Raw genomic sequence first — 22168 nt, 5'->3', positions numbered from 1 at the left:
AGTAGAATAGGGCCAAGGTGTCAAGAATCAAGAGTCTTTCTAGCTCCTTGTTTACTGTCCTCAGGATTTGTCTTCCACATCCTGGTCTAGCAGTTTCCCCAACCCCATCATTTTTGTTCACATTCTATTCAGCAGAAGGAAGGAAGGATCAGGAGAAGACCATGTGCTATTAATACTTAAATCCATTGACCATAGAACATGGAACATCTAGTGCAAGGAATGCTGGCAAGTAGTCTTTTTTTTGTGTTTTGTTAACCTGTTTTTTTAAGTTTATTTATTTATTTTGAGACACAGAGAGACTGCCAGTGGGAGAGGGTCAGGAAAAGAGAGAGAGAGAGAGAGAGAGAGAGAATCCCAAGCAGGCTCTGTACTGTCAGGGCTCAAACTCACAAACTGCCAAAGTTGGATGCTTAACCAACTGAGCCACCCAGGCATCCCAATGGCAAATAGTCTTTATTATGGATGGCTCTGTGCCCAGTTTATATTTTAAATTAAAAGCTTGGGGCGCCTGGGTGGCGCAGTCGGTTAAGCGTCCGACTTCAGCCAGGTCACGATCTCGCGGTCCGTGAGTTCGAGCCCCGCGTCGGGCTCTGGGCTGATGGCTCAGAGCCTGGAACATGTTTCCGATTCTGTGTCTCCCTCTCTCTCTGCCCCTCCCCCGTTCATGCTCTGTCTCTCTCTGTCCCAAAAATAAATAAACGTTGAAAAAAAAAATTTTTTTTAAAGCTTGAGCCCAGACCATAGGAGATACTAATAGGGTTTATCAAGGTAGGTACAATAGAATGGGGGTAGGAAGTCAGTGGCACCCCTAGTTGTAACATTTCCAAACATAACATTTCCAATACTGTTCACAGTTGAGAACCACTGGTCTAAATTAATCATGGCGATCCCAGCTCCCTTGCCACTGTGATTGGCTCAGGGGTGGACAGTTTAGTATAATCTAGAGCTGACTGAATTGGCACATGACAATTCACACACATTGTCACCACGATTGGCTCATGCTGTTCCAATTAATACAAAGTCAGGATTGTTATTTGATGGTTAGAGACTTACTCCCTTTCAGTCCCCCCACCCTCCCCCAAAGGGACATAATGAGGAGGTATGTGGGCCCAATTGCTGCTAACATTCTGCCTATAACCAGTAGGGGACCCAGTGGAGGAGACAGAAGGAAATAGAGTCCTTGGGAACTGAACTGCAACCAACCCCAAGTCCCCTGAATTTTGAGGTACTGATGAATTTTCAGGTACTTGAGCCAATAAACGCCCTTAATGTTTAAACCAGTTAGACTTAAGGTGCCTGTTACTTGCAAATTAAAACATTAATAAGAGAGAGAAGCAGAGGAAGATTGGGTCAAGGGAGTAAAAGTACAGGAAGGATGTAAATGAGAGGAAGGGATATGACAGATGAATGGAGGGGTCTATGTTTTGGGTAAAAACCAAGATAAATGGGGAGAAGAGGTATGCAGAGTCTAGTTAGATGCAAGATTTTTCAAAAATGAGCCTCTGTTCTCTTGGACTGGGGTTTGGGAGTAATCAGAACGGTTCTAGCATTGTGTTAGGATAGCCCAATGAGGTTTGCATTAACTCCACTGTATGGAAGAAGAAAATCGAGACTTACCCAAGAAACCAAAGCTGGCAGAGCTAACTCCTGGAGAGTTTGACTCCAGAGCCCAAGTTCTTTGCATCATTTCTCCATTGCTCTTTGATGCCAAAGGGGTAGAAATGTCCAGAATGGGACAAATACCCCTCCTCAACCCTTTCCATGCCTCATTCCAGGATGACAGGCAAGACTGGGTCAGTAGGATTGTGTTCCCCTTTATTAGTGATGGCCTACCTCCAGGATGTATGGTGTGTGTTTGGGGTACAAAGCAAAGATGGCATAGGCTAGCTGGAGAGGTAAGGTAGACAGCTTACAAAACCAACAGCAGTGCAAGTGAACAGAGAAGATTCCTGGCGAGATAAAAAATATTAAATGTTAATTGTCAAGCATTCACTGTCAGATTCTGTGCATCTGCATTTTTTTTAAGTCTATATTTAAGTAATCTCAGGGCGCCTGGGTGACTCGGTCTGTTAAGGGTCTAACTCTTGGTTTCAGCTTGGGTCATGGTCTTGGGGTTTGTGTGTTTGAGCCCCATGTCGGGCTCTGTGCTGACAGCATGGAGCCTGCTGGAGATATCTCTCTCCCTCTCTGCCCCTCCCCGTTCACTCTCTCTGTCTCTCTTGAAATAAATAAATAAACTTAAAAAAAAAATTTTTTTTAAGTAATCTCTGCACTCAACACAGGGCTCTAACTCACAACCCAGAGATCAAGAGTTGCATGCTCTTCCAACTGAGCCAGTCAGGCTCCCCTGCATTTTTTTTTCATTTCAGAAACTTCTCTTTATCCCACTTTAATTTATTTTTTGAAAGTCAGTGCTTATGCCTTGTAAAAATGCAAAAGGTATAAAAGGTCTACAGTAAAAAATGTGTCTTTCTCCCTTCTCTGTCCCCCAGTTACCTTTCCTGGAGGCAACCGATGTTGACAGTCAACCCCTGCCTTCTTTCCTTTTTCCCCCATCTACCCATTATAGGCTGAGGTATATCAAGCTGAGTTTGCTTCTTCAGTAAAGATACAAACTTTCCTAATGTAGCAATCTTGAAATGTATGCACTAAAAATCAGATACCCCAACAAAACAAAACACTTTATTGTCTATAATGACTTCTTGCTGAAAAGCCCCCATTCCTGGTATAGGTGGAAAGCACTTGCTGTTGCCAGTTAAGGATATCTCAGTTTCTTTATGTTTAAAACAGCCCCCCTTGGAAAACCACTCAGTCTTTCAGGGTTTGTGCTTCATCTGAGGGTTCTCTTTTCCCCTCCCCAGGTAGAATGGAGGCCGCAGGAAAGGTGCAGGGAAAGTCTGTCTGCCAGTATCCAGGCCTTCCTGGCTTCCTTTGGTGAGGAAATTTTTCTCTCCAGGCTTTAAGCCTACATTGATTCTAGCTACTGACAGCCACAGTCCCCGCCACAGCCCTCAGGGGTAAAGACGCTTGCACCTTCTTTGTCCAAAGCCAGGCCTCCTGAAGCCCATTCATCCTGTTAGCCTTCGTCACTCTTTCCTACAGAAAACACAACAGGCCACTAGGACCTGGAAGCACTATCTCAAGGCCTTTTGTCGCTTAACCATAGCATTTTCACTTCTGTGCAGTTGGCCACGTTCCAAATGGAAAGCAGGGTACATACTCTTCTGCTTGAGGACCCCTACTCGCCTGGGCAATACTGTGCTTCTACCCTCTGAATCATCCAACTTCCTGCCTGCTGCTTAAATTTGATTTTCTTCTCATGGGAAAATATCTCTGACATCATATCCTGTGTTCTTCCCGGAACTATCTATGATCTGTTCAGGGGCACTCCTCCAAGCTCTCATTGGTTATGCAATTATATATTTCTTTCTTTCAACACAGTCTGGCTTTTGCTAATCAAAAGCACTTGATTTCAAACTATTGTCTTACTACAAATTTTTTTAAAAATCCTACTTTGAAACTCAAAGCTAAATGATGAGTTATCCATTCTTGGCTGTTGTTTTTTTGTTGTTGTTTTTTTTTGTTTTTTTTTCTCCCTGTGACTCAATGCATGCCATTGACTCAATGGGTGGGGAAGTCATGGGGACAAGGGTTTACTGGGAAGCCAACATACATTGGTTGGATATCTCACAAACACTATTTCCATTACATCAGCACAAGGTTTCCGGTGCTGGTCGAAGCGAGACCAATGTCAGTGTGGTCAATGCTACTAAGTTTGCATTTTGTGAAATGAGTACACCCACTTCAGGGTCCTGTGAGTGAACATGACCAAAACTGAACTACTGATTCCACCACTGTCCGCCCAGTTATGCATGGGCAAACCTGAATCATCGGGGCTCCTCTCTTCTCCACACCCCACGTTTCATCCACCTGATATTCAGGGCCAATAAAGGGAAGGGGAGACTTTCTAATTTTCACAAGAACACTGTATGGGCCAGCGTGTCCTCTTTGCTGAAAGCCTAGGCCAAGCTGCCAGCATCTGCCATTGTCTCCTCCCTGCCCTTGTCTGCCCACTTCTATGTTTGACCTCCTACACAGTCCATTCTCCACAAAGCAGCAGACTTATCTTTTTAAACTATAAATTAGCTTATGTCACTTGCCACCTTCCCTGCTTTAAATCCTCCAGTAGTTTCCCTTCAGTCTTTGACCCGGCTGTGCCTCCCTCTTCAGCCCCATCGCCTCATGCCTTTCCAAGCCGTCCCTCTTACTCTGCTCCAGCCACACTGTCCATCTCTCTGCCCTCAAACACACCAGGTTCATTTCTACCCCAGATCCTTTGCACTCACTATTTATTTGCTAGCAGATCTTCTCCCTAGATGGCCCCACTGCTGCCCCCTTCTCAGCCTTTAGGTCTCAACCTAGATGTCACCAAGTAACTACATCACAGCTCAGGTCCCATCTGTCATATTACCCTATTTTATCTTCTTCACAGCACTTAGTGTGGAAATTGTATGTTTATTACCTATCTCCCCCTCACTTGGAATGCAACCACCATGGACAGGGACTTAGTTTGCCTTCTTTAGCACTGTTATTTTGTTCAATAAATAGTGCCTGGCACATAGTGAACACTCAGTAAATATTTGTGGACTGAAACCAACTAATTTCAATCAGATGGGAAAAGAAGGAAGACAATACTTCAACTCCACAAACACTAGTAGATACCTTTTATTAGTTTACCATTTGGAAGAAATCATCCAGGGGCACCTAGGTGTCTCGTTCGGTTAAGCATCTGACTTAGGATCAGGTCATGATCTCGCGATTCGTGGGTTTGAGCCTCGCATCAGGCTCTCCGCTGACAGTGCAGAGCCTACTTGGGATTCCCTCTTTCCCTCTCTCTCTGCCCCTGTCCTGCTCTATCTCTCCCTCTCAAAATAAACAAATAAACTTAAAAGAGAAACAAGAAAACTAGAAGAAATCATCCAATTCTATTAGTTTCTTTGCAAGGGAATCATAAGATTAATGTGGCTTTCTAGTGAGAAACTTGGCTGCAAGACAGAACTGGCATCTATATTTATGCCACAGAAACGCAGCTTTTCCAAATAATCAAGTCAGATCAAAGTATAAATTGTCAGCCTTATTTGCCAGGTACAAAATTTGAATGATTGCATGTGTGTTAGTGTGTGCTTAACCTGCTGTGGGCTGCCTGCTATTTTAGGGTCCCCTGATTGCTAAAAGTTGTTTACTTGATTTCTTTCATTTTAAGTATGGCTGAAGAGGCCGGGCTGATCAGAGGCAAGATGTAGAAAGAGAGACAACATGAATGATTTTTCTGGCACACTATGAAACAATTACCAACAATCTTTAGGTATTCCTTGTACTTGCAAAACTGAAAACTAGGCTCTCCTTGATATATGCTGCAAATTTTGAAAAACTGATATACTGGAACGTCTTGAATAGCTGCAAAGAACCTGAAGCAGGGACTTCAAAATTCTGCTCTAGTTGACATGTGTTAGAACAAAGACGGAAGAAAATTAGGTCTCATCTTGGTCAGAGTAGATGAAGTCAAACATCCTTCTCCCACCCTAATGTTACAGAGTCTGAAATTTCTACCTGTAGGGCTTCTGTTTTTATCCTGGAGTTCTCTTTCAAAATACATATATTCCTGGAAATACAGTAGACTGATTCATGAAGTTATTGACACTAATTAGATCCATGTTCCTTTCCCTGGGAGAGATTACCAGTAAGAGAGTCTAAAAGAAATAGGAAGACAGGCATGGGAGGAGACTGAAGTACCAAGTCTGGCTTTTCTGAACATAGAATGGACCCAATGCAGTATAGTAGTTGTTGAACTACTCTGGATGATAATATTGTGGGGCAAGTTATCTAAGAGTGAGTTTTATGATGTGAGTTAATCTGAGAAAATGGGTTTTTTAGACTTTGGGTGTTGCTATGCAATGTGAATTTTGATGGATTTTTTTCCAGTTAGGGTCCCAGCAGGAAACAGATGGCACACTTAAATTAGGATAATTTGACAAGAGTTGCTTTTCAAAGAGACTACTTACAAAGGACTGCTGGGGTATAATGAAAATCAAAGGGATAGTCTAGGAAGTGGAAGTTAGAATCTGCAGAGCGATTGACAGCCTTTGGCCCTAAGAGAGTGATTTTCAGAACTTGGAAAGGGAGAGTTATTTGGAACAGACCACAGTAAGAGGAACAATGACCTTGATGCAGCCAACTAGAGGTAAACCCATTGGGTTGAGCCCTGTGGATGAACACTTTGACCTTTCTCTTCTCCCTTCCTCTGGTCTTCTGCCAGGGTTCCCCATTGGCCAAACCCAACTGGAAGCTAAAGGGAAAGGGAATATTCATACGGGCCAGCCTCCCTGGGCAGAGAGGAAGGTAGAGAGTGGGTCTCGGGAGCAAATGGAAGATATCCAGCATGATGATGCTTCCATTCACTTGACAAGAGGTTCTGAAAAAGAGCCATCCAACATCTCTCCCCTTTCCCACTGCAAACTTTCAGAGTGAAGCTGCCATAGAGAGGAAAGGATGTGTCTTTAAAATCAGTTTTGATTAACATCTTAGATTTATCTAATTTCTGCATGGAGACTGTGTATATAACTGAAGTTGATAGTCCATGACATCAGAGTGACCAGAAATCTAAGAGCCTACCAGAATTTTCATCCTAGAGCAGAGAAAGATGACCTCACTCTACCTTTCAACCACCACCTGACTTTATATACATGTAAAGTAACAGTGGGGACAAAAATAAATAAGGTTGCATTTGGGTTAGGTTAGAGAATTGTGCTTATTCAACGTACCACTCACATAGTCTTTACCAACTTTTTTACTTTATAGGTCTTGAAACTGCATTCCAGAGAGCTTGATTCACATGCCCCAGTTCAGCAAGCCATTTCACACTGAAATCCAAACTAGAGGTATGACTTGAGACATCCGAAGGATATTCAGCTATAGGCTTACACAGGCAGTTAGCACTGGGGCAAATTTCAAACAAGGTCAAAGATGTTGATTAGCTATCTTTGCTATCTTTTGGCTGCAAGTAGCGACGTCTAACTGGCTAGGCCAGGCTTCCTTGTTACAATGATTTGTACCTCTGCTCTGAGGTTTAGACCTTCGTTTTGTGATTCAGAAACTCAATTTCATCTTTTCACTTAAGAATAATCTGGCCCTGATGAATTGATGTATTTGCCAACCTCGCAACAGATTTAAGTCAAAACGTTCATTGAATTACCCTAAGAAATATTATTGTCAAAAAGACAAGACTGGTGTCAGCAGATCAATATTCCATGGCTGAATTATTTGGAGAAAGAAAATAGACACATCAGACATTCATTTTTATTCTGAAGAAAATAAAGTGTAAATCCCACTGATTGTGGGTCAAAAGCACAAATTCACATGTAAACGACAATGTATAATATTAATAAGTTGCTTTATGGATGATATGCCCTGCATTTTTAAAAATTCCTGAGTGGTTTTGATGTGTATATACCTCCACATAGTAAAACCCTGGCATCATAAAACTTTAATTAGCCAGAACTTAATTAGAACACTTAACCTAAAAGAAATTCTTTTGGGGGCACCTGGCTGGCTTGGTCGGTACAGCATATGACTCTTGACCTTGAGGTCGTGAGTTTGAGCCCAGTTTGGAGGTAGAGATTACTTAATAAATGAAAGTTTTTTTAAAAAAAGAATTTCTTTTGATACATGTTCTAGTTAACTATTTCTTCTCGGCCCCAAATCCATCTTTCACTGCCCTACTTTGTGATGCTGCAGCTGAACCCTGTAAACATTTCTCCTTTGTAGCTGGCATGATGCTATGTCAGTGAAGAGCACTGGAGGGCCGCTGCAGGGGGAAAGTGCTTTTCTTCTTTGTTCTGGCATGGTTTTCCTTCTCCTGCAGTGCATGGCAGCCATGAATGCCAGAATTCCAGCTGCGTCCAGCCCCCCAGCAGGTCTCACAGGCACCCTAGTAGGTGATTTCTTGCTTCCCCATCCAACTTCTAACACCTAGGTGAACCTCTCTAACATCGTGTAGGTGAGCGCTATACCCTCTCCAGTGAGGTCAGCATCCCAGTCTTGCGGGAGAAAGGGCTCTTCCCAATGTGTTCCTTCCTTAGGTATGCAGCCTTAGCCCTGAAGCAGGCATCTTCTGTGGGAGGGGCCTGATAAGTGGTGCTGGGGGGTTGGTGTGAAATAATGTCAGGTATTACAATGGTGTGTGTGGCCCTCCTAAGGACCACAGAACATAAAAACATATACAGTGTATCTGCAGTAGTGAAATTTTTTTTTCAATTTTTTTTTTTCAACGTTTATTTATTTTTGGGACAGAGAGAGACAGAGCATGAACGGGGGAGGGGCAGAGAGAGAGGGAGACACAGAATCGGAAGCAGGCTCCAGGCTCTGAGCCATCAGCCCAGAGCCTGACGCGGGGCTCGAACTCCCGGACCGCGAGATCGTGACCTGGGTGAAGTCGGACGCTCAACCGACTGCGCCACCCAGGCGCCCCTGCAGTAGTGAAATTTAATGGAGGGGAGGTACAAAGGAAAAAATGGTCTAAAAAAATCTCCTCAGGGGGGGAATAATGAAAAAAAAAATTAACATTGCCCTAGAAGCAGCAGTGGCTCCCATACCCACTATTACTATATTTTTACTCTTCTTTACTCCCTGGTAGTTAATCCCATTTTTAGTTGATATAATTTATATTAAACTTTCCCTGTTAAGTTATTGTATGATTTCTGTCATCTAACTGGACTGTGATACAGTGCACTTGACTTCAAAAAAAAAAAGGCAAATACTAATGGAAAATATGCTAAAATCAGAGTTAAAAAATTTTTAAGACATTTTCAAGAACCTGTAGAGATTAATCTGCAGCTATTCATATCTTGTACGGTAGGAATATATGTTCAGGATGATGATCTTGGGACCATAGTAGATGCTGAATGACCAAAGAGACTCTGTTAGTCTAAACTTAGTGAAGCAAAAGACTGATAAAAACTAGGGTTGAAGCAATAGCATTTAAGTAGTACGATACATACTATCGTACTGACCACATTTCTCACTTGTAACTATTTTATTAAGTGTCAAACTCTGTGATGATGATGATGATGATGATGATGATGATAGCCAACATTCACTGGGTACTTACTTTGTACCAGCACTGTTCTAAGCTCTGCCACTCTGACAAGAAGTTTGAGAATGGATAGGAAAAATCCCAGAGAAAGGAGGCCAGTTAGGAGACTACTACAGAAGTCCAGGCATGAGGTGATGGTGGCTGGGACAAGGGAGACAGAGGGCATGCGGCTGACTCTGATGTCCAGAGCAGAAAGGACTGTCTAGCCAGTTCAGCCACCAGTCTGCACCAGAGTAATCATTCAGTTAACCGCCAAGAAGCAGGACTTGGGATGGAAAAAGAATCTTTTCTTTCTTTCTTAAGCTCCTATCATGTGGCCAGCACTGTGTTACCCAATATAAGGGGTACTGTATAATAATAACACATTCTTCAGTACTTTGTGACCTCATAGAAAGCTATAAAATGATAATGCTAATAGAAGAACATGTAGACTATACTTGAGACTTTGGGATGGGGAAGAACTTTGTAAATCAGACCAAAAGAAGCACAAGCCATAACACAAAATTTTGGCAGATTTGACCACACCAAAATGAAGGATTTCTGTTCAATGAAGGCTATTATAGGCAAACTTATGCAGACAGAGGACAAATGGAAAGAAAATATTTAGAAGATATTTCAAACCAATAAAAAATTGAAACCTAGCACATATATGATATCACTCATATGTGGAATTTAAGAAAACAAATGAGCAAAGGGGAAAAAAGAGAGGGAGAGGCAAACTAAGAAACAGACTCTTAACTATGGAGAACAAACTGATGGTTACCAGAGGGGAGGTTGGTGGGGAAATAGGTGATGGGGATTAAGGAGTACAGTTATTGTGTTGAGCACAGGGTGAAGATGCATGGAAGTGTTGAATCACTATATTGTACAACTGAAACTGATATAACACTGTATGTTAACCAACTGGAATTTAAAGAAAAACTTTTTAAGAACTAGCATCTATAAGGAGTTCCAGGAAATCAAATAAAGCACCCACTAGAAACTATTAAAGAGGTGCCTGCGTGGCTCAGTTGGTCAGACTCTTGGTTTCAGCTCAGGTCATGATCCCACGGTTCATGGGTTCATGCCCCATGTCGGGCTCTGTGCGGACAGCGTGGAGCCTGCTTAGGATTCTCTCTCTCTCCCTCTCCCTCTGCCCCTTCCCTCCTCACTCACTCTCTCTCTCTCTCTCTCTCTCAAAATAAATAAACTTTCAAAAAAAAAGAAACTTAAAAAAAATACTCAGTGACACTTGTTAAAGACGGTGAGGCAGACTTTATTCAGAACCACTGCTATGGGGTTTTACAGTAGAGGGGATTGGGGTCAACTCAGAATACAACATGGGCAAGTGGGAATTTATAGCAAGGGTTGGGGGTGGGAGGGGTCAGTGAATGGAAAATTACTAGGAGGAAACATCAGGGGTAAGAAGGCATCTGGCTAAATCCATCTCATAGGATTCTTGCTGAAGGCAGGCCAGGGTGACCAGACATCACCTGGGGGCCAAGGAGGATGAGGAGCCTGATCAGATATCAAGGATGATCAGATATCGGGGGGAGGGTGGTGGTGGTTCTTGCTAAAACTAGATTTTACAAGGAAATGTACATATCCCTCAGAGAAGGTTTAGGAGACTGAGAAGTTTGGTCAAGCAAAGAATTTCGTCAAAACATCAACAGAGCATATGAATAGCCAGTTCTCAGAAGTGGAAAGCCAAATGACTAAGAAGTGTTGAAGAGAAGTTCAGTGTCACATGTAAACAGAGAAATGCATATTAAGACTAATTACTGGGGCCTCCTGAGTGGTTTAGTCGGTTAAGCATCTGACTCATGATTTCCACTCAGGTCATTATCTCACGGGTTTGTGAGATCAGGCCTTGACTCAGGCTCTGCATTGACAGTGCGTTGCCTGCTTGGGATTCTCTCTCTCCCTTTCCCTCTGCCCGGCTCGCATGCTCTTTCTCTCTGAAAAGAAAAGAAAAAAGAAAAGAAAAGAAAAGAAAAGAAAAGAAAAGAAAAGAAAAGAAAAGAAAAGAAAGAAAAGGCTAATTACTCACACCTGATAGATTTGTAAAATTAAAAGGTGGCAATGAATTGGCAGTCTTAGCAAAGATGTGGGGAAGCAAGAATCCTCATGTGCTGCTGGCATGACTCATTAGATCCGAGATTCTGTGTGCACATGTACTCTCTCATACACATACACATGCAGTGGATGACTCAGGAATCCTTCTTCACACGGTTCGCAAGGAGACGTGTATGAAGGTGTTTATCACAGGTTGTTTGTGGTACTGGAGGCAGTCTGGGGATCTATCACTAGAAGAATGGATATGGTAAAAGTATTGGACACATACTATGGAACCTTATGCAGCAGTTCAAAGAAATAAGCTAGATGTGCATAAAGGAACATGAAGAGACTTGAAAACAGCATTGTGTGAAAAAGCAATAAACAGTAAGAGCCGTCAAACAATACAGATTGAAAGCACACACGTTCATGAAACAACATGATAAAATTCAACTCGGGGATACATGGATATCCAGGCACATGTTAAATACATTAGAGTGGCTGCTGACACTGGAGATGAAGTGGGGAAATGAAAATATAAAATAAGAAAGGGGCACCTAGGTGGCTCAGTCAGATAAGCATTCGACTCTTGATTTTGGCTCCGGTCATCATCTCACAGTTTGTGGGTTGAGCCCCGCCTCAGGTTCTGCACTGACAGCGTGGACCTGCTTGGGATTCTCTCTCACCTTCTCTCTCTGCCCCTCCCTCACTCTCTCTCTCTCTCTCTCTCTCTCTCTCTCAAAATTAATACAAAATCTTAAAAAATAAAATAAAATAATAAAATAAAACAAGAAGAAGCCTCACATGGATGGTTGTGTACCATGAACTGCAGAGGGCGATTAACTCAAAATTTTGCACTTAAAGTCCAAAAGGAAAAAAAAAAGAAGGACCTAAATCCTACATTTCTTGAAGCTTTTTCATTCCACAAATGAGACGTGATGTTTGCTTTTTTAGGTAATGCATGTAAACAGCTATGTGAGTAGCTCGTCCATCTATCCAGTCCTTCCAGGTCTCAGGGGACATTTGAGCAAAGCACACATCCATGAAAAGCCAGTGGGTGAGAATGGTGTGGAGGATACACCTGTAAACTGAATTCTATAAACCAAAGCCTAAATGCAGCTTTATTTATGAAACTAAAAATACAGTGTGAGACCCATAATAAACATGTTGTAGGATCAGATCGGTGACCCTAGCTTGGTTATTTTCATTCAGCAAATAGAAAAATTATTTGAGATATTATTTAACTCTGAAAAACAGAATAGAGGAGACAAGTAGCTTCAAGACATCTGCAAAAGCAATTCAGTTGGCAAAGGTAGATTATTTGGCCCCAGCAAGCACTGTAAAATGCATATACATACATATATGTGTGTGTATATATAAAAGTTTTGAGTGAATTGATCTCAGGATTCTGTTTGCTTCAAAATCCCTTCAGTCAAACAGGAAACACGAAGGAGCCTGGTTTGATTCCAGGGCTCATCCTTTTTAAGCTGTCAGATCTGTCCTGAAGGGAATGAGAGCCAACAAGCCAAGTATTTCCCTGTTTCTGAGAAGGACTGCATACACCACCTGTGGAATGAATCTATTGACCTTTTTCAGTTTATTCTTTCTCATTTTCAACTGTCTCCCTAGACAGCTGATTGCTGGGAATTCACATGCCTTTTGGTTTTTGTTAGCTTTAAAACTGTAGCCACCTATCTTAAATTACACTCTAAAGTTAGTAGGGTCTGCTTGCCAATGGATGCCTGAGAGATGGGGAAGTGAGGGAAAGAGGGGTGAATTCTTTATTCTTGGGTGCTACATCATCACTTGATCCTGCCTGTGAGTTATCATTTGTACTTAAAAATCCCTTTATTTGCCATGAGAGGGAATAATTCTATAAAATGTATTCAATCAGGACACTTAGACACTTGAAAACATTTTTGGCTACCATTTCATTTGGCTATCGTTACACAGTGGACTCACCTGCAGGTTTAACTAAGAGCATATCAAGATAGCCTTTAGCAGCACACCAAGTGTAATTAAAGAAAATTAAGTTTAAGATGTGTATACATGTGAAAGAATATAACTTTTTTAAAGTATATGAAGATCTACTACTAAAGTAAAATTATCACAGATTCTTAGAACTTTGTAGAAGAAAGGAACCTTAGCAATTAATGACCTCTTCTCAGCCTCTTTATTTATTTATTTAATTTCTGACTCCATTGCAACATACTCAGTAACAATGGTTTGATGTAAGGAGTCTCACCTGGGAAGGACAAACATCTGTACCATAGCTTAAAAAGATTCCCTTTCTCATTCTTTCTTCACACCAAGCTCATTCATTTTTAGAGACCATTTAGTGCTAATGGATGATAAAAGTGATAGTGTGATTTATGGACTTTGTTTTTGTTTTTTTAAATGATATATTTGTTTTATTTTAGAGAGACTGAGTGAAGGAGAGGAGTAGAGAGAGAGAGAGAATCTTAAGCAGGCTCCACACTCAGTGTGGACCCCAATGCGGGTTGATCCCACAACACTGGGATGGTGACCTGAGCTGAAATCAAGAATCAGATGCTCAGCCGATTGAACCACCCAGATGCCCCAAGACTTCTCTTGTTTTATTGACCAGACTATTGCTTCATCTTGATCTGAATGACAGAAGGCAGCCATCTACAGGGCCATGGAATACAAAACGAGTCCCTATCTGCAGAGAAATTGTGAGTACCTGTACATTGTTGAGTATCCTTTTCAATCCTATAATTAAATCCCACACTTCCTCTGCTATTATTATTTAGCATTCAATTAAAAGGTTTTTATTGCCTATTAGTATTAAAGGATTTGCAATATTATCAAAAGTCTAATGGGGCACCTGGCTAGCTCAGTCGGTAGAGCATGTGACTCTTGATCTCAGGGTTATAAGTTAGAGCCCCACGTTGAGTGGAGAGATTACTTAAAAAAAAAAAAAGAAAAGCCTAAAATACTGTTAATCAATTAACAATTTTTACAATATGGTATCTGACTTTGATTTTTCAAAAGCTACTATCTGGGCTTTTGGTTTTTTAATTTTTTTTTAATGTTTATTTTTTAGAGAGAGAGAGAGAGCAGGGGAGTGACAGAGAGAGACACACACACAGAATCTGAAGCAGGCTCGAGACTCTGAGCTGTCAGCACAGAGCTCGACATGGGGCTCAGACTGACGAACGGTGAGATCATGACCTCTTAACATACTGAGCCACACAAACTCTTAACATACTGAGCCACACAGGCACCCTGTAATTTTCTTTTTCTTTTTTTTTTAATTTTTTTTTAACGTTTATTTATTTTTGAGACAGAGAGAGACAGAGCATGAACGGAGGAGGGGCAGAGAGAGAGGGAGACAGAATCGGAAGCAGGCTCCAGGCTCTGAGCCATCAGCCCAGAGCCCGACGCGGGGCTCGAACTCACGGACCGTGAGATCGTGACCTGAGCTGAAGTCGGACGCTTAACCGACTGAACCACCCAGGTGCCCCTTCTTTTTCTTTTTAAAAAATGTTTAGTTATTTATTTTGAGAGAGAGATATCGAGCAGGGGAGGGACAGAGAGAGAGGCAGAGAATCCCAAGCAGGCTCCACAGTCAGTGCAGAGCCCAAGAGGGGCTCAACAAGGGGCTCAAACTCACAAATGGTGAGATCATGACCTGAGCCAAAATCAAGAGTTGGATGCTTAACCGACTGAGCCACCCAGGCACCCCTGGTTTTTTAAATTTTATCACACATATTCATGTAGAAAAGTTGCAAAATACAGCTGAACAAAAAGAGACAACAATTTTTCATAATCTCATAACCTATAGAAAATAGCATTTTACCATATATACTGCTTGTATTCATTTTTGTCTTAAATAAGAATACTTTATTTTAAAATTTTTACCCAAATAGACTTGTTTCTACAAAGGTGAGCTTCCGAGAAACCAGCTTCCTTTGTGCAGACAGCAGATTCCGCACTAGAGGGAAGGAAGTGGCTCATATCCTGGCTAACAGGGGATCATTGTTTCTCTATCAGAACTGGCATAAAGCCTTCTTCAGCCAGAAAGACAATTATGTGACAGAATCCAAGAGTTGGGCCTGCCTTAGGAGAAAATGGCTTAAAGACAAATTTTACTCACATATGGAGTTTGTTTGGTATTGTCCATGCCTTCTTTCTAATTATTAAAAGCCAGAAAAACTTGAGTTTAAATCCCAGCTATTCCTTACAAGCCAGGTAATGGTAGATAAGTTATGAAGCCCCTTTGCCACAGTTTCTTCATCTGTTAAACAGGGACAGTAATAGTACCAACCTCACTGGGTTCTTGTAAAGACCAATGAGCTTACAGAGGTCTTACTGCCTGGCCTGCTGTGAGGTTTCAACAAATGTCGACAGCATTATTGTTGTAGTTGTGGATTGCCATGAGGATTATATGAAATACTCTATTTGAAATTCCTGCCACACTTGGGAATTATTATTACAATCCTTAGTATTGCAGGGAGGACTTGTTTTTAACCACCCACATTTCTTTGGGCAGCACCCTGGTTTTTTACTATACTCTGGTGCTATTCAATAGAATTTTCTATGATCACAGAAATGCTCCATAATCTGTGCTGTCCATTATAGCGGCCATTAGCCAAATGTAGCCATTGAGCTCTTGAAATGTGGCTAGTGCAACTGAGAGTTGAATTTTTCGTTTTAATTTTATTTAACTTTAATTTAAATAGCCACCCTAGCCTCCTGTTTCTCTCTGTTCCTACTCCTGTCTAATCACTTCAATTGCCTTTAGGCACAAAGCAAATCCATCTGTAGGGACTCTAGTGAATGTCTCCACAGTCATATTAAATTTTGAATAATGTCATTTTCTACATAGTGTGTTCTTGATAAATGATAAATTATACTCCCACCATTAATAATGTAAAAACAAACTGGATATGTTCCCAATGTCAAGCTTCTCCACTAAGTCTGGCTTTCCACAGCATTTTGTAAACTGCATGAGAAGAATTTAATAATCTTTTCAAAAAACATTTGGCAGCTTAGTTTAAAAGGCTGCTTTATCAAGCCCCATGTTGAGCATAGAGCTTGCTTTAAAATGAATGAATGAATGAATGAATGAGTGAATGAATGAATAGCTGCTTTACAGATCTGGAATGAAAAGGGAGTACTTTTCCCTCACAGTACACAACAGGGTAATTCTTGATCTGCTCTGATTCTGTGTTGTTGTGTCAATTCTGTACTTTCCTGTGGACTTTTGCTCATAGTCACCTCTGAGCCTCAGGCTGACACCCTTCACCCACCACACCTGTTTGGTGTTGAGTCAAAACTTGACTAGGCTCCCTGAGAGCAGCCACTGAGTAACTCAGAGCCAATGGCTCACCCAGAGGTGAGTCCATAACTCATGTTCCAGGTTTCAGGGTCCCTGCTTCTCTTCCCTGTTATAAGGCCAATCTTAACTTCAGGTTCTAGATAAATCACCTGACCCTTATATCAAAGTAAAGCTATAAAACCAAAACCAGTTTTGGTTAGGTAAGCCTGGCTCTTCCCTCTCCTGGGGAAAGGCTGCCACCTGCTGTAATACATCAGCATTGGGCTTTTCCAAGGTCACTGAACAACTACTTCCTCTATTCAAATGAATGTATGCACAACCACACCTGCCTTCCCCTCCGGTGTGTCAAGAATGTAAAGAGGAGGGCAAACCATTAGGCATTCCAAAACTGAAGGGCAACAAAGCAAACTCATCCATATTAATGGTGCCCAGAAGGAATTGGCATCTCTCTCTGAATGTGAGAGCGTTCATTCTTCACCACTCAGCAACACTATTTTTTCAAGTTAGCTCATAGCAACCTTCATAAAATCTCTGTTGTTAAGAGGCTTATTATTTCCTCGATCCTTCCAGTTCTATGTATCTTTATCTATTCTTCACAGCCCTAGAAAGTCTTTGGTAGGAGAAAGGATGAGAAGAGAATAAAAATTGATAGTTTATAGGGCAGTATCCCTGAGCCTTGTACTCTTTCTTCAAAAACCCTAAAACTCAATGAAATACTCTGTAGTCACGAGAACTGTTGCTGCTATACATGACATGGTTGAATCTTAGAAGCATAGTGTTAAGTGAAGTAAGCCAGACACCAAACAATAGAATAGATATTTATTATTTATTTGTATATAAATATATATCTATTTGTATGTAAATAAATATATATTTATATATATATTTATATATATAAAGTTTGCAATGTAATTTTATGTATATAAAGTTCAAAAACAGACAAAATTAAATGAAGCTGATATTGGTTAACTATGGGGGTGGGGTAGTAGTGGGATTTAGGACATACTACCCAGAAATGTGGCATCTTGGCATAATGAATATTTTAAAAGCTGAAAGAATTCGAGAAAAAGAGCAGGAAGGTCACTCTGACCTCCCCCTCATCACTCCCCCTTCTCCACTGAAACAGGTCATAAAACTCATGTGACAAGTGCCCTCCCTATACCCAGAGGAAAGATTCATCCTTACCTAGGAAGACAAGGAGATGCCAAGAAGAATTCTAAGAAATAGGCCTTGCTAAGTTTCTCCCAGTTCACTGTAATTACCTCATACTCCTTAACCTATCATAGTCCTCCATAACTGTCCAGTCTTCAGCAAACCCAGCATAAAAATACATAGCTCTGTTTCCTTGGGTATTTACTTCCTTATGAAGGCTTCAATAAGTCATGTAAAACTTCTATTAAATAAATTTTTATGTTTTTCTCCTGTTAATCTGTCCTTATAAGTTTATTTTTTTTTAATGTTTATTCATTTTTGAGAGACAGAGTGTGAGTGGGGGAGAGGCAGAAAGAGAGGCAGACACAGAATCAAAGCAGGCTCCAGGCTCTGAGCTGTCAGCACAGAGCCTGACATGGGGCTCTAACTCACAAACCATGAGATCATGCCTTGAGCCCAAGTCAGATGCTTAACAGACTGAGCCACCCAGGCGCCCCTGTCTTTGTAAGTTTAATTTTCAGACCCAGTCAGGTACCCTAAGAGGGTAGAGGAAAACCTTTTCTTCACCTTCAGCAGTAATCTGGAAAGGACATAAAGGGACTCCTGGAGTATTTGTAGTGTTCTATTTTTTGACATGAGATATAGTTACATGTTTTCATTTTGTGAAAATTAGTTGAGCAATGAATTTTAAGGCATGTATGATACACATCAATAAAAAAATCCTTACTTGTTAAAGAAACTAAAGTATTCATGAGTAAAATAATATGATACCTGAGATTTTTTTTTTCCTTAGAAAACTTCAGAAAAATAACTGGGTATGGGATAGATGAAACAAAAATATAGAATTTTTAAAAAAATTTTTTTTACATTTATTTATTTTTGAGAAACAGTAAGACAAAGCGTGAGTAGGGGAGGGGCAGAGAGAGAAGGAGACACAGAATCTGAAGCAGGCTCCAGGCTCTGAGCTGTCAGCGCAGAGCCTGATGCGGGGCTCGAACCCATGAACTGTGAGATCATGACCTGAGCCGAAGTTGGACGCTCAACCGACTGAGCCACCAGGTGCCCCAAAAATATAGAATTTAATAATTTGTTAAGCTGTAGGATAGATACATGAAAGTACATTCTTCTGTTTTCTCTCCTTTTGTGTATTTGAATGTTTTTATAATAAAAAGGTTTTAAAAATCATGGGTGAAATTTGAATCTTACTGTAGAGAGCAACATAAAACCCAAAGTCATAAATGGGAAAAAACGATGAGGCTTCCACATCCATTCCAGCCCCTTCCTTCCATTGTAAAGGCTGTAAAATAAAATGCTGGCTTTGCTAGCCCCCTGGCATTGAGCCCCTATGTGACCTAATGCTAGTAACCGAGGTGCAGGCAGAAATCATACATTATAGCTACATAAATAAATAATACAAAAATAAATAATACAAAAAGATACAGTGAGGTATCTTTTTTCACCTGTTGGATTGATAAAGATCAAAGAGATTGTTAATACAAAATGTTGACAGTTTGAGAACACAGTAGTTGTTTTTAACTATTGGTGGAAATCTAAGTTTATATAAAATATTATGAAAGGGTAATTTGGAAATATCTATCAAAATTCTCCTGAAAGCAAAAGCAACATTTAAGTAGTAAGAGTGGGCATGGATTTGTCATGATGACCATCGGATGTTATATGGAAGTGTTGAATCACTATTTTGCACACCTGAAACTAATATAACACTGTATGTTAACTAACTGGAATTAAAATAAAAACCGAAACTAAAAAAAAATTTTTTTAAGTGGGCAGAGAGGGGTGCCTGCGTGGCTCAGTTGGTTAAGCTTCCGACCTTTGATTTCAGCTCAGGTCATGATCTCAAAGTTCATGAGATCAAGCTCCATGTCGTGATAACAGCATGAAGCCTGCTTGGGATCCTATTTCTCTCTCTCTCTCTCTCTCTGCCCCTCCCCCTGCTCATATGCACACATGTGTGCATCCTCCCTCTCTCTCTCTCTCAAAATAAATAAATAAACTTAAAAAGAGTGGGAATGGAAAGGAGGCAACAGTTATAAGAGTCTATGTAGAATCAAAGTTAGTTAATTATACTAACTATGGAGAAAAGGCTCCAAAATTACTAAGGACAGTAACAGAAATAGGGAGTCAGGAGGAGACACTTGTGTGGTGGAGGAGATAAACTTTCTTTTTCTCCTACCTACTGGCAAAGATTTTTTTTTAATTTTTTTATGTTTATTTATTTTTGAAAGAGAGAGAGACAAAGTGCAAGTAGGGTAGGGGCAGAGAGAGAGGGAGGCACAGAATCCGAAGCAGGCTCCAGGCTCTGAGCTGTCAGCACAGAGCCTGACATGGGGCTCAAACTCACGAACTGCGAGATCATGACCTGAACCAAAGTTGGACGCGTAACTGACTGAGCCACCCAGGTGCCCCAAAGATTTTCAAAAATAACTTAGTTTGGCAAAGTTGTAGAGAAATGGATACTTGTCATATGGTGTCCATATAAGTGATTACAACTTCTGGAAGACAATTTTACGGTATATAGCAAAAACCTAAAAAATGTTAGGCTTATTAAGCCATCAATTCCAATTCTACCTGAAGAATGTATGTAAACATTTCTTACTTAATTTTTCCCATCAAAGTCCTATATGGACATGCTACTAAAAAAATTAATTATTTTAAAAGACATATAAGGATGCAGTGGGACCTCTGCTCCATCTTGTATCCATGCTGCTCTTGAGAGGCTACCACTTTCAACCTCTAGCTACTTTATCTATCATTTACCTCTTTGTGTTTAAATAATTTGTTAGTTCAGCTATTTCTTCTTTCCTTCCTTTTCTTTCCTTCCTTCTTTTTTTTTGGGGGGGGGGGGATAGTTGATGCACAATGTTTCTTTAGTTTCAGATGTATAACATAGTGATCCAACAAGTTTATACATTATGCTGTGCTCACAAGTGTCCCTACTATCTGTCACCATACAACACTATTACAGTATCATTGATATATTCCTTATGCTGTGGCTTTTATTCCTTTTACTTTTTCATTCCATAACTGGGAGCCTGTATCTCCTATTCCCCTTCGCCCATTTTGTCTGACCCCCTCCACACCTCCCCTTTGGTAACCATGAGTTTGTTCTCTGTATTTATAGGTCTGATTCTGCTTTTGTTTGTTTATGTGTTTGTTGGTTGTTTTAGATTCCACTTGAGTGAAGTCACATGGTATTTGTTTTTCTCATATGACCTATTTCACTTAACATAATACCCTCTAGGTCCATCCATGTTGTCTCAAATGGCACAATCTCATCCTTTCTTAAGGCTACATAATGTTCCATTGTGTGTATGTATGTGTATATATATACACCATATCTCCCTTATCTGTTCGTCTATTCAATGGACACTTAGGTTGCTCCCATATGTTGGCTATTGTAAATACTGCTACAATAAATATAGGGGTGAATATATCTTTTCAAGTTAGTGTTTTTATTTCCTTCAGGTAAATGCCCAATAGTGGAATTATTGGATCATATAGTATTTCTAGTTTTATGTTTTGAGGAAACTTTGTACTGTTTTCCACAGAGGCTGTACCTATTTACATTCCCACCTGTAGTGCCTGAGGATTCCTTTTTGTCTATATCTCTATATCTCTCTATATCTCTATCTCTATATTCTATATCTCTATATCCTCTCTATATCTGTATCTATAGATATAGATACATATCTATATCTCTATATATAGATATATATCTATATCTCTATATTCTCTATATCCTCTCTATATCCTCACCAACACTTGTTTTTTCTTGTGTTTTTTATTTTAGTCATTCTGATAGGTGTGAGGTGATATCTCATTGTGGTTTTGATTTGTGTTTCCCTAATGACTAGTGATGTTGAACATCTTTTCATGTGTCTGTTGGCCATCTGTATGTCTTCTTTGGAAAAATTTCTGTTCAAGTCCTCTGCCCACTTTTTAATTGTATTTCTTATTGTTGTTGTTGTTGTTGTTGTTGTTTTGGTGTTGAGTTGTATAAGTTCTTTATATATTTTGGATATTAACCCCTTATTGGATATGTCACTTGCAAATATCTTCTCCCATTCAGAAGTTTACCTTTTGTTTTGTTGATGGTTTCCTTTGTTGTGCAAAAGCTTTTTATTTTGATGTAGTCCCAATAGTTTATTTTTGCTTTTGTTTCCCTTGCCTTAGGAGACATGTCTAGTAAAATGTTGCTATGGCTAATGTCAGAGAAATTACTGCTGTTTTTTCCTAGGATTTTTATGGTTTCAGATCTCTCATTTAGGTCTTTACTGTTCAGCTATTTTTTGATTTATCAACTGAAAACATCCTGTTATGATAGTTGAGGATTTAGCTCTTTCCCACCTCCTCCCACTATGGTTTTATCATAATCTTTAAATGTCACATAGCAAAACTTTTTGGCAAAATCATCTTAAGGTAAAAATGTGATTAATTCAGTAGTCAATATTTACATAATTATGAATATAAAGACTTCCAAGTGTCAAATGGCTAGCAATATATTT

At 40.3% G+C, this 22168-nt stretch overlaps 1 protein-coding gene across 5 annotated transcripts in view; it reads left to right on the top strand.

Annotated features, from left to right (window-relative positions):
* The window catches only part of VPS54 (VPS54 subunit of GARP complex), a 149355-nt gene that overhangs the window by 11650 nt on the left and 115537 nt on the right, over nt 1-22168 (top strand). For 3 of the 5 annotated variants that reach the window (XR_006960350.1, XM_047069653.1, XM_047069659.1), the window contains 2 exons: nt 6859-6938; nt 13794-13881. The gene's annotated coding sequence lies outside the window, so the exon portion shown is untranslated. Of the gene's footprint in view, nt 1-6858; nt 6939-13793; nt 13882-14635; nt 14667-22168 lie in introns of those variants that run through there. The other 2 variants (XM_047069654.1, XM_047069655.1) reach the window with 2 other exon arrangements.

This window comes from Lynx rufus, unplaced genomic scaffold, assembly GCF_022079265.1.
Source record: "Lynx rufus isolate CCGP_SWC_20201006 ecotype Redwood Valley unplaced genomic scaffold, mLynRuf1.p SCAF_8, whole genome shotgun sequence".
NCBI classification, from domain to species: Eukaryota; Metazoa; Chordata; class Mammalia; order Carnivora; family Felidae; genus Lynx; species Lynx rufus.
The sequence above is the reverse complement of the archived record's forward strand: the minus strand, read 5'-3'. Positions and strand labels throughout refer to the sequence as shown.